Source organism: Lygodium microphyllum, chromosome 20 (genome assembly GCF_053477565.2).
Source record: "Lygodium microphyllum isolate KBCC chromosome 20, Lygodium_microphyllum_v1.1.10, whole genome shotgun sequence".
Lineage (NCBI taxonomy): Eukaryota > Viridiplantae > Streptophyta > Polypodiopsida > Schizaeales > Lygodiaceae > Lygodium > Lygodium microphyllum.
Genome location: NC_141154.1, coordinates 111,780,179 through 111,794,607, shown reverse-complemented (window position 1 = coordinate 111,794,607; position 14,429 = coordinate 111,780,179).

The window sequence follows — 14,429 nt, the reverse complement described above, 5'->3', positions numbered from 1 at the left end:
CTTTGTGTTTGTCTTGGAGTAGGAGCACTATCCACAGTGACCTTAGTGCATAAAAATGGTTGTATCTTTCAGATTCTAGATTCGACTGGGGAGATTTCTAATTCAAATATAACAGGACAAATTCCTCTTAGAGCTGAGCCATATAGGGTTCACTCCCAGATGCAATACAAAATTTATTGCAACAAGCTTTCTATGTGACTAGTTCTAAGCGCCTACAACTAAAACAATGTCTATCCCAATTTGAACATGCATTGTATGAGTGGCTTATGGGCTACAGAGCCTAATAATCATAGTAAGAAACATCATTAGCATACTTATCATGATTCCAAGAATATTTAAGTGTTAGTTTTCTTTGCCACCATTACATAATGAAGCCTCAGTGCCATACATCTTGCATTGATTGCATATATGTCAAGTGCCATACATGGGTGACGATCACTAAAAATGTGTCATATCAGGGGGTATTGCATAAAAAATAGGGTGATCATGGAGTGTACCTTTCCTTTCATACAAGCATTGGGCTCAGATCATTGTGAAGTGCAAAAATGTTTTCCTAGGCCAACAGGTTGTACACCCCTTCACGAACTTAAGTGGTTGTGCACCCCTTTATAGACTTAAGTGGTAAGGTAGACTCACTCTCTTTTGGCCTACTAGCTTACTTGGCATCAACCTTTTTCCTCAGTCAAAGTATACATGCAAACATTTTTTATTAGTCAACTAGTATGAGATGCATTGGAAAATAAACATTTGGCCTTTTCATGAGATGCCAGGATTGAACAAGAGTTTGGGTGGGGCTTACCTTGGTAGTCCTGTAAATCATTGGGCTACCACTTACCCTTTTACAATGTCTTATTATCCACTTGTGAACAATTTAACACATACATGATTGGATAAGTGCTAAAATCCATAATGAGAAAGCGCTAACATGATGCATTGGAAAGAAAATGGGAAACAATTAGGCTACTGATTCCATGCGTGTAGTATGCATGTAATGAAGGACTCTATTATAAGGCAATGTACATCGTCCTAACATACCTCTTTGGTGTTTGAAGTAGATGGATGAAGCATAATCCCACAATGATCCAAGTCTTTTATTAGGTCATCTTGCATAATTAGGTCAGCTTGCATAAGCAAAGCACTCAAATGGGTATAATCTTCAAGAATTTGGTGCTTGCTCTGATGTGGGGACTTCTGTGCTAGATCTCAAGTTTTCTCTTCAAGAATTGAAAGCTTCAGGTGGAGCTTTCATGGTTGCCCATAAGAAATCTCTCCATGTTGAGCTCCATGTCTTCAATCCAAGAAAATGAGCCCAAGAATGGCTAAAGGGACTCTTGGGGGTTGAGATCAAAGAGGGTGTGGTTGATTTGAGAGCTCAAGTTGAGAGCTTCAATGTCTACCCAAAATAGCACATTGCTATGCACTATGTTTTTAAGCTTGTGGGAGATTATATGCTAGAGAAATAAGCCCAAGATCTTGATCAAGTGAAGGGGAGTAGTTGCTTCTTCATGCTGTAGGGAGCTCTGGAAGAATGGTGGTGGAGCTATGGCAGAGTAGGAGAGGACCAGCCTACCTATTAGCACAATTTGCATTGCAAATTGTGAATTGGTTCCTAGGGGAACTCCTACGTCAAAACTCCACATTTATGGAACTCTCTAGGTTGCTTGGGATGTGAGGGATCGCGTCATGGTGCTGGTTAATGTCTTGGAAAAGTGACAGTGAAGATCTTGAGAGTTCTTGGGAATGGTAGCCAAGGCAACTTGCAAGGGAGGAGAGGGAGCAAGTTTGGAGGCAAAAAAGTAAGTAGCATTCTTGCCCTCCTCTAATTTGTAAGCCTCTAAGTTTATCTTGAAACCCCTAAAAATTGCATAGGAAAGAGTGAGGACTTACTAAATTAACCATTTATCTCCAAATATGTTAGAATATCCAAACATAGCTCTCGCTTGAATTCAAGAAAGTTGTCTCTAATTGTGGTTCTCTTGTGGTACTTGTACCCGCTGCTTGAGTAACTAGGGTTTTCAGATTTGAAAGGGAAACTAGATATAGAAAAAAAGGGGAAAAGGACCAAATCTTGAAGCTCTTTTACTACTTGTAATGAATGAGATTGAGAGAAGAGAGGAGAATGAGAAAAATAGAGAGAAAGAGAGGAAGGAGAAGAAAGAGATCGCCTAGAAGAAGAGAGAGAAAGATAGGAAAGAAGGGAGAAGGAGGAAGGAAGCCATGAAAGCTGAAGGAGAAGCTAAAGAGTTAGTTCTTGATTATGTCTCGATGCCGTAAATTAGGTCTGCTACATCTTATTTACCTCAATCAAAGTGACTATGTATATAATCCTTAATTTCCATGTATCCTGCTTGTTACAATTTTCCCATCAATCCTCATTAAATGAATATGCTAAAATCATCATGCATGCTAATTAGACATCCCCTACTACTACACATGTGTGTACATGTGCATACACACACATATATGCACACTAAGTGATAGGACATGATTGACATGGATATGTTGAATTCATGGTGAATGCCCATTGGTAGGCTTACCCTACCACGAACACTACACAACACACGAGAGAGAGAGAGAGAGAGAGAGAGAGAGAGAGAGAGAGAGAGAGAGAGAGAGAGAGAGAGAGAGAAACTAGAAGAAAGATCACAAATAAAGCTCTATCGAACTACACAAGTCATAGTTTTATCAACTTTGAGACTTGTTGTTGAAGAAAGATCACAAATAAATCCCTATCGAACTACCCAAGTCATAGTCTTATAAACTTTGAGACTTGTTGTTAGGCCTCAAAGTACGAAGTTTTCTTGGTGCAAAGAGCATATTTATAACGTGCTGGTTTAGAAGAAGTAGATAAAGTTAATTGAATGCAATGGTGTTAAGCTTGAGGGTAAGGGGATAAACTTATTAAGAATAAATGATTACAGAAAATATTTTATGGCGCTAAATAAGAAGTTAAGAGTTGCTTCAATACTAGAGCCCCCACCATGGTACTTGCCATTCCATATGTTCATATATTAGGGTCAAAGATCTTCCAAAAAAAAGCACTTTTGTTAATCTCTAGGTTAAGAAAAAGGCCAAGATTTTGAGAAGGGTAAGATGGATTCTAAATTGACAAGGATGAGGAAGAGAGTGAAAGAGAAGAAACAGAGAGAAATATTGATGATAGTAAAGGAGATGAAGAGAGATTGATGTTAGTGTTTTAGGGGATTATACAATCCTAGATGTCACCTTTTGAGAGAGAGAAAAGGAATAATGAACTAAATATCCTAGTGGGAGTGTATGAGCAACACTTTTATGGGAATTACAGGTGTTAGAAGTTCTATTGGCACAAACAAGAACATGGCATTTCATACTCTCTTGATACCTATAGGGTCATAGTTTTCACAGGTTTATACAGTAGGTACCAACTATTTATAGGTCATTCTTGAGCCCTATAGGTGCCCCACTACCCTCTCCAAGTATCTACATGGGTTTTCAGGGTTTATTCTTACAGAGGGAACTCCTACAGGTCCAAACAAGGCACTTACAAGTTAATGACGGGTTGCAAGAAATTCCAGCATGGTAGTAAATATCTTATTATAGAAACTTCTATATAGATCCATAATTGGAGCTTGATATCTTCTTGGATAGAGGGCATAATAAGCTTCGATTTGAATCAAGAAGTTTAGATATCTAACATTTGTAGCTCAAGATATTTTAGTTTTAGTGACAGTGGGTACAGTTGGACAGCATAACAGGGACTCATTGTTTGTTAGTATTTCACCTAAGACCTTCATCCCAAGTTGAAATCTCTTCAAATCTGGTATATCATTACATCATAAGATTTCTTTGGAGCTATTAAGCATCGGGATTGAAGCAATAGTTTGAGAGATACAATGGATTTTGTGATTGATAGTCCATTATTACTACAACCATTTCCAATGGCCAAAGGCAAAAGAAAAGACCAAGTGATGGAGATAATTCAAGAAGACATTAGAGAGTATACCAATGAACAAAATAACACTAATGAAACCAAAAATCAAGACCAATATGATGATGGTGTAAGTGTTGGTAATGCCCATAGTGTGCAACTTGGAAATGAAGAGAACCAAGCATTCCATAAACCTTTTGGAGATCCTACACTTTCAAATGAGTTACATATGATGAAAAACTTTCTAAGTCAATGGGACTATGGAAAAGACAACCAATGCAATGAATGAGAGTATTCAGCAATTGGTCAAGTTCATGCAATATGGGTTTGAAAATATAGTAGTAAAGACTATAAAAAATGCATTTGATGAGGTATTATCAGCCATCAAGGTTCAAAATACAACCTCTTCTCCAAATAGACCCACTACTCATGGTGAAAACACTTCATCCTAGCCATCTAATGTGAAAGGAAAAGGGATTGATCAACCAATCATGTCCACTTTTGAAAGATGAGAGCCTTCTACATTGAATAAATACCTATGGTCAACCATCAAGGTATTATGACCGTCCACATTTTAATCCAAGACATGAGGCAACTTATGTAGGGGATGAAGACTTAAGAGAAATGGAGAATGAAGAATTCCATGGAAGATTTGAAGAAAGAATGTCATTTCAATACATCACTAACAAAGAGAACACAATCTATGGTCAGCCCACTAGTTTTCATTCATTTGAATCTAATCAACAAAATCAAGGCGATAATGCTTCTAGGCTAAATTCCTTTGGAAAGGATTCAATGCATAGAGAATCTTGGAGACAACCATCTTTTGGATAGCATTCTAACAATTTCCAACCCCCATATAATGAGAGAGAATACAAAGAGAAAATCACCGTTTCCAACTTTAAGGGGAATAATGCATCTCCAAGGAAGTTAGAAGAATAGAAGAATGGATAAACAAAATAGAGATGTACTTCACTCTTTTCCCTCGCCATGATGAAGCTAAGATCTACTTTGCGACACTCCATCTTGAATGGTACGCTCATACATGGTGGAGATACATGCAAAGAGTTGGTCATACTTTTGCTTCGTGGGAAGATTTTAAAAAGGTAATGTTTAAGGTGCTTGTTTCTCAATGAAAAAGGAAAAGTTGCAACAAAGATGGTATGATCTTCAACAAAGAGGCATGTCTGTGCGTGACTACTCCAATATGTTCCTCAACCTCTCTATGTACATTGATGGAATTGATGATATGGAAAAATCAAACAAATATATCTTTGGTTTAGATCTGGCTCTTTCTTCGAAAGTAGGTGCAATGCAACCCCAAGAGTATTCATGGTGCTATTCAATATGCTGAAAGGTATGGACAAAAATATATGAAAGATTCAATGGGTTTTTAGCTTAAAGGTGCAGGGTATTCTTCATTAAATAATTCCTCTAAGTTTGGATCTTATTTTAGTCAGCCAAAGAACACTTTTAGGCAATAAAACAAGGGGTATAATAGTCCCAACCATTATAACAGTAAAGTACTAATCTTTCCTACTGTTTATACCTCAAAACAGGGTGAAAATTATGCACAAAAACAGGGGTAAATGTTCAAAACAAAGGTTTTTAAATCCTTTGGCTCCACTTTATTTTCCACTTGGGGTATCAACCTCTCTACTGGAATAATATTCTTGGAGTTGATGGTCATTCACCAAAACTCAAGTTTAATTTTTTCCAAGACCTTTCTCCCTAGAAAAATTCACAACACTATGATCCAATCCTTGCTCGAATGCCTCTATCTTGGCTCAGAACTCAAATTTTCTCTCCCTCTTTTGAAACCTTCATAAGAATGTAGCCCTTTTGGCCTCATAGTACTCTAGCTCTTATGCAGTATCTTATAAATGCACATTTGTTTCATAGTCCCTTACATAGCAATGACCCTCTCCATGCAACCAAAGGAAGATTACCTATTAAAAAGAGTTATTGAATGTCATATTTCGTTAGATCCAATAACCAAAGGGATTGGAGAAGTATAACTCAAGATATCACCCATTTACTAACAAGTAGTCCTTTACTATTCCACCCATTCCAATGGTAAGAAAAAATAAGAAGGAAAAATTTCTTAAGAATATGAATGAGATTTTGGTTGACTACCATGGATATATTAATAGCAAACTAAGGGACAATTTTTATGGGTAATAGCAACACAAATAACGAGACACATTGGCTAAGAGTCCCTCATGTTGTAAAACTTATGACTGAACCTAATATATGTTATGATTCAAATGAGTATTACCAACTCTCACAAAGGATTGACAACAATGAAGGAAGGCATCATTCAACAAAATCATATGACAAAATCATATGATAGATGACAAACTTGATCAAATGATTACCTAGGTTGAAAAGCTTAGATAGCACAATCATATGTTGGATCTAAAGTTTGATCAAATGATTGCAATACTCAACAACTTATGCAAAACAAAAGTTTAGAAGAGAATTGAGCAATTTTTAGCTTAGAACATGAGCAACTTATCATTCAAAATATCCAATGATAATTGTACATAAGTTCATCCAACAAAGAGAGGGCTATAGATAAGAAAATAGGATTTGAAATACTTTCAACAAGATATCCACTTATTCTACAACATATACTTCTAAAAAAGGTAACAACTTTAGATATAATGCTAAACCAAAAGGAAATTTTAAGAGAGTTGATGGTGAAACTAATAGTTACCTAATAATATTAATAGCAAGACTTTTTCCAATGATAAGTTGAAAAGATTATGTTTTAATTTTAAGTGTGGTGAGAAATGGTCACCAAATCATAAATGGAAATACAATGCCAAGTTTAACATGGTGATCATAGAAGACTCTAATGAAGATGAGGCACATGAGAAAAGTATATTACAAGTAGGAGTAGTTTCTACTTGTGATGAGACACATGACCATGATGATTAGGATACTTAGGAGGATTTAGGAACAATCAATAAGTTTTCATTTGATTTATGTGGTTCATTTGACCCAGTTGGATTACAAATAGATGATTCTTTGAGTGATTACATATTCACCCATGTTATGTTTCATATCCCAATATACTTGGATGAGTTACAAGGAGAGAATGCACTTTGGCTCAAAGGCACTATTAATTCTAAGGTTACTCATATTTTCATTGATATAGAGAGCACACATAGCCTTGTCAATATCAAATAATTACATATGCTAAGTTATTGCCTCAAGAAATGGAGACTCTATTGAAGGTACAAGTTGCAAATGGAGCTCAAGATTTGAGTAAGGAGATATGCCTACAAACTCCCATTGAGTTATCTTAGTCTTTCACCATTCTGATGGACTTGATTATCCTAGATATAGATCTCATTGACATCATTATTTGTTGTTATTGACTCAAACAACTTGGCAAATTTTCTTTGGATATTAATTGTACATTTATGGAATTTACTTGGAATGGACAACAAGTAACACTCAATGGAATAGAAAGAAAATGACTAGAAATAATTAGAAAGAAGAAGATGAATAAGGAAACCAATGCTATGTCTTGCATTTTCACACTTTTCCTTTCAAAGATTGATGAAAATCAGCATCTTTCACCGAAGGAGCATGGTTCATATCTATGTAAATTTTTGAAAGATTTTAAGGATATATTTCAGTCTCATGCATCATTATCTCCTAAGCGAAAAGTGGATCATCCCATTGACTTGGTAGTTGACACTAAGCCTTTCAAAAAATCATCTTATAGGTTGTCAAAGTATGAAAGAGAAGGAAGTGGAGAAACATGTTAAAGACTTGCTAGAAATGGGGTTTATTCAACCTAGTCAATCACTGTTTTCTTCTCTTATATTACTTGTTACAAAAAATTATGGCTCTTATAAGATGCACATTGATTATAGAGACCTTAACAAGAGTACCATAAAGAAGAGGTAGTACCTAATCCCTTGCATTGATGGTTTGTTGGATGAACTCAAGGATGCAAAGGTATTCACCAAGGTTGACTTGAGATCAAGATAGCACCAAATCAAGATTTAAAAAAATGATGAGTACAAGACTCCTTTAAGGGCAAAAAGGGGTTTCTACTACGTCTTGGTTATGCCATTTGGGTTTTCCAGTGTACTTGCTACTTTTCAAGCTCTCATGAACACATCCATTATTATATAGATCAATCCTAGTATTCTTCAATTATATCCTTATATATAGGAGAAATAGAGAGGATCATCCACATCATATATGAGAAGTTCTCCTTACATTGAGAAAACACGAGCTCTTTGCAAAGGAAAGCAAGTATACTTTTATGGTCAATGAGGTAGAATATCTAGGTTACATAGTTGGCAAGAAAAGAATCATGGTAGATCCAATGAAGGTATGATATATCAAGGATTGGCCATACCATAAATTTTTATCTCATTGTGAATATTTCTAGGACTATCCTCTTTCTATGAGAGATTTGTCCTCAAGAATTATATCCATATAATAACTCCTCTCACTAATGGATTAAAGGAAGAAGATTTCTTTTGGGATGCTATAGCCATGAAGAGATTTAATGAGTTGAAAAGTATTCTTATTTCAGCACCTATTTTAGTGTGCCTAGACTCTTCAAAGTTCACCATTATTTCTAATGCCAATGATTGTGATATTAGGACTATTTTATGCCAAGATCATGGTATGATTGCTTATGAAAGTAAAAAGTTAGATGATAAAGAATGAAAAATCTATCTATGAGCAATAAATATTAGCTATACTTCATGTCATTAAGAAGTGGCATCACTACATTTTTTGTTGGAACTATATATAGCTCACGCTATCTAGACTAGGTCTTACCTATATATATGTAGATTGTGATCAATAGATAAAGTCTTTAGGAGTGCATATGGTATGTCTTTTCTCTCTCTATCGCAACTCTACATATATTCTCTCTCTACATTTCAACATGGTAACAGAGCTTTCATGATCAAGTACAACCAATTCCTTGAATAAGACAATCGAAAAGTATACCTATGCAGTATCTCTTCTAATCTTGATTCATGTTCTTTTTATACTTAAATTTGATGTATTGTGTATGTTATGAGCATCTTATGTTATGAGTTTTAAGCATAGAAAATTTTCACTTAATCTCATCATTTAGATTGTAGATATGTTGAATTATAGATATACTTTCCTTGGACACCCTAAAAGTTTCTATTTGTGAAACTCTTAAGGAAACACATTTCTCAAGAAAAACCATTTTCGTGATATGCTAGGACTCATAAGCTTTCTTTCTATCAAATCCCTACTCAATTTGGAGTTTTGTGTCAAAAGTTATGTCAATTCAAGTAAACTAGACTTAAAACAGGAAAAAAAAGACAATAGCTTTTCTTGCAGACTTCTACAACACAGGTTTCTTCACGATTACTCAATCATGTTTCTGCATTTTTACCAAAATTAGCCATATCATCATCTATTCTTAGCCAAAAAGGAAAGCAATTACATTTTGAGCATTGTTTATATTTCTTGTCTATGTTGGACTGATTTCTTATCTCACACATTTTGTCTATCTTGGATCGATTTATTATTGTTCATGTCTCCTCTATCTTGGATCTCTTTCTTTTGGAGTATGCTTTTGGAATTAAACGTCTTTGCTTGCAACATAGCTTCTGCATACGATTTTCCATGTTGCACTTTTGTCGTCGTTTCATATATGGTGTACATATTCTGTGATCTCATATTGTATGTATTCTCTTAACTAGCTATGTCAAATTTTATTATTATCAATGGATTTTCTTTTGGACAACATTTCATTCCTCACTTTCAAGAATAAGGATTCCTTAGGTGGAAAGTATAGATGCTGCTAATTCTTGAAGGTGATGACGTGCATTATCGATATTGTTCTTGGTAATTATGAACGTCTATCTCAATCAATTGATCAAGCTCATGATAATACCCTTACAACTACAAGACCTATCTTTGAAGAATGGCAAATTATTTATAATGAGTGGGTAAGATGTAACAAAGCAGCTTTTCGGTATATTCTTCCTGCTCTTCAAAAATCTCTTATGCTTGATGTATGTAATCTTTCAACCTCATAAGATCTATGGGAGTATTTGATAGCAGATTTTGAGAAGATATCTGAGGATTGAAAATATGAGTGGGTTGCCTCTTACCCAGCCAACCTCCAATCCTCACTAAGAGAGCCAAAGAAGGGCACCATCTAGCCAAAGGGAGAACAGGCTAGGACATCCCTTTCCTCAAAGAGAAGGAAAAGAACCAAAACACAACTTCACAATAGAGAATTTGTAGCCTATCTTAAGGGAAATGAAGATGATGGAAGGTTAAGAGAGGTGATGACTCCTAACTTTTTCCATAAACATATATATAACATGCGAAAATAAGGATTCCCCACCAATAGAGAATATGGCAAGTCCTACTTCATAAGTTTAAGTATGAATGTAGAGAAAGAATTAGAAGAGAGTACATATGATCTAGACACCATATTAGAATATATGAGAGAGAGAGAGAGAGAAAGAAAGAGAGAAAATCAATTTCCTGACACATTATATACTAGCTAGTGTAGCTAGTATTTTTCCATGATTAAATCCCCCCTCTCTTACATTCCATCTCTACTTGAAGGATTTTACCCTTAAAAACAATTTGGGCACTTATGATAATTGGGCAATAGCAGATCAGAGTACTACTCTGCTACATTATTACAGGTATATACTAATAAATGAAGAGGTATTATTGCATATGATGGGTCATTAGGTATGTAAGATACATGGGCCTTATTGGGACATTATAAATATGAAATTTGACCCAAATATCTTGAGTAAATGCGAGTCGCAGACCGTGGATAACAAGCTGTTTACTACAGGGCCCTAATGTAGTAAATATGTCATAACTTTCTGTAGGAGACTCTGATCAGGGTGTGCCATATATCAAAACAGAGCTCTTGAGGAGTACTTTCATCCTATCTATGATGACTACTGTTGTCCATAGTATGGAATAAAATTTTCTTTGAAATAGAGAGCTGTCTGCAGTCAATCTGAGAGAAAACAGGGCCATAGTTAGCTAGATTTCAACCAAATCTACTTCTAGTAGCTATGGAAACTCTTCAAAACCGAAGCTAACCTCCAAGAAGCTTCCTCAAGTGGTAAAACTTGCCACGTAATCAAGTATTCCACGATGGAGCAAGAGCAAAACTTCTTTTCCCTTTGTCCTATGACTTGCTCAAGTATGTATTGAATGATGCCTTCTTCCTCTATTAGTGGTAGCTCCTCAACATAATCCACTGATGATCCAATGAAGGGCTTCGATTGACTCACATAGAAGACATTATGAATCTTCATGGATAGGGGCAATGCCAACCGATATGCCAAGTCTCCCACTCTTTTGACAATCCGGTATGGCAACCCATAGAGCTTGTGAGCTAACTTATTGTTGGACCCATCCTTAAGGGTGGCATATCTAGACTTGGGCACCTTTAAAAGCACCAAATCCCCTTCTTGGAACTCAACATCCCTTCTTTTGTCATCAACATAAAGCTTCATTTGATCCTGAGCTTTCTTCAAGTTGACTTTACACTACTGACGTAAGGCCTACATTCTATCCAACTCCTCCTTGCTTTGGGGTTTATTTTATCATTGAAGATAATCGTAGGGAGGGGCACCTTATAGTTGTATAATGCCTCAAAAGGTGAAACTCCAATGCTAGAGTGTGTAGAGTTATTATAGGCAAACTTAGCCAAATGCAACCATGAGTCTCAAGCATGCTTCACATCATGACAGAAATGCCTCAAGTAAGTTTTCAATCACTTGTTAACCCTCTATGTCTAGCCATTGGTCAGTGGATGGTAAGCAGTGGAAGGGGCTAATTGAGTGCCTATAGAGCTGAAAACTACATGCCAAAAATTACTCATAAACTTAGCATCCTAGTCATGCACAATGACCTATGGTAAGCCATGCAATCTAAAAACATGTTCCATAAATTGGTTGGCTACTTGAGAAGCATTATATTGAGTCTTTATAGGAATGAAATGGGTTGCCTTGGTGAGTTTGTCCACAACTACATAGATATTGTTCCATCCTTTTTTGGTCATCGGTAGGCTGGTAATGAAGTCTATAGTAATGTGCGTCCATTTGCGGGCATAGGCAATGGCTGAAGTAAACTAGCTAGTTTTAAGATGCTGTCCTTGTTTTGCTGACATGGCACGTAGCTCAAGAAAAAATATTGCTTTTAGCAATCTTGTCATAGGTTTTAAATACACCCAAGTGACCAGTTGTAGGTGAGGAATGCATCTCTTGCATGATCTTTTCCTTGAATGAAGAAGTACTTGGGATGGCAATCTTGCCCTGAAACCATAAGAGACCGTTCTTAAGCTGATATGGAGAGTTTTCTTCCACATGCCTTTGCTGTAATTTCGGAAAAACGTGGTTGAAATTAGTATCTATCAAATAGGCCTCCTGAAGCTCTTCTATCCAATCATTATGAAGTTCCATGATGGCCGAAACTTTATAGGCCCACATTCTAGATAATAAATCAACAACTACATTGTCTTTTCCCCGCATATGTGTAATGTCAAAGTCATAGTTCTACAATGTAGCTACCCATCTACGTTGTTTGGGGGTAAGATTAGACTAAGAGAAAAAATACTTGAGGATCCTATGGTGGCTCTTGACCCTAAATCTGCTGCCATACAAGTAGTGGTTCCTTTTCTTAATGGCATGAAGGATGGCCAACATCTCGTGGTCATATACATTCATGGTCATCTCATTTTTAGCAAGTTTGTAGCTCTCAAATGCTATAACCCCATGCTCTTGTAACAATATAGCCCATATGCCTTTACTACCACTGGCATCACACTGAATGGTGAATTCTTTCAAAAAATCTAGGAAAACCAAGATGGGAGCTTGGGTAAGCAATTCCTTGAGCTTATTAAAGCTCTTATCAACTATGGCATCCCAAAAAAAGGCCTCTTTCTTAAGCCTATCAGATAGTCAAGGAGCTGCAATAGTGGCATAATGTCTAATAAATCAGCGATAGAATGATAAGAGACAAAAAAAAGCCTCTAAGTGAAGTGGTATTTGTAGGTGTGGGCCAATCTTTTATACACTACACTTTTTTAGGATCAGCCCTAATTCCATCTTCACTAGCCATATATCCCAAGTATTCCACTTCTGTCTACATGAAAGAATATTTTGCCTCCTTGGTAAAGATTCTATGCTGTCTCAATACATCAAACACCTGCCTTATATACCAAAGGTGATCCTTCAGTGATCTACTATAGATGAGGATGTCATCAAAGAAAACCAACAAAATTTTGAAAAGAAAGGGTTGAAGCATCTTGTTCATTAAGCTCTGAAAGGTGGCTGGTGCATTAGTTAACCCAAAATGCATAACCAAGAAATGATAAAGCCCTCGATCAATCCAAAATAATATTTTGACCACATCCAAGACAACATCTATAGGCCCCATTTCCAATGCAATTAAATCCATTTGCTATCCAAAAGTTTCAGCAAGCTGAATATAAACAACATGCATACTTGAGTGCTAATTTTTTCATCCCCATTGGCAACTTGTACTTTCAATGGTTGCTGTAAATCAATTGAAAAACACTTCAGCCTATCCATAACTACTCTATTAATGAAACTATGAGTGCTACCATTCTCTACAAGTATAAACACATCCTTTCCATGAATTTTGCCCTTAACATGGAATGTATTAGGGCTTCTAGATCCTGTCCAAGCATCCATAGATATGGTAGAAACACTGGTAGTATGTATTTCAGTATGTGGTTCATTCTTTCCACCCATATCCCATAATACATGACCACCAAGGTCAAAAGGAAAAGAGTCAGTGGGATCAAAGAACTCTTCTTGACCAAAGTCTTCATCAGCATCAACCATTTCAATAGTCATCATAAAAGCATGTGTATCCTCAAGGTCCTCCTCTGAGTCCTCAAATACTAACATGCTGTGAACTTGTGCCTTAGCATTCCTAAAAGCACATTTTGAGACATGATCAGCTGTATACTTCTCGCCACAATTGAAATAAAGCCCTTTTTCTTTCTTTCTTTATACAAATCCATGGGAGTGGACTTTGGACTACCAAAGGCTGAAGCATTTTTATTCTTGCTATCCCCTTGCCTATTATCCATTCTCGGGTTGTTTGCTATCCTTAAATTACTTTGTCGTCTTGAGGCATTAAAAGTGGGATATGTGGGGATCTTTGGAATGCTGAATGGCATGTTACCACCACCATAACTTGCCCCAAACTATCCCGGCCTTACATCACCTCTTTGTTGCCCAAAATGTGACTGCATAGGTCCTCTTTGCTACCCAAACATTGGCTGAGATGCCCCTCTTTACTGTCCATGCTAAAATGAAGCGTTCCAACGATACTTACGAGAATATCTCTCAGCCAACTCAATAACTTTGAGCAAATACGATGGATTTTGAGCTAAAACATCAGCCAAGAGTTGGGGATCCAGCCCATACACATACTTATGTAACTTGGCATCATCACTAATCGACTCAACATACATGGTAAGGTTGAG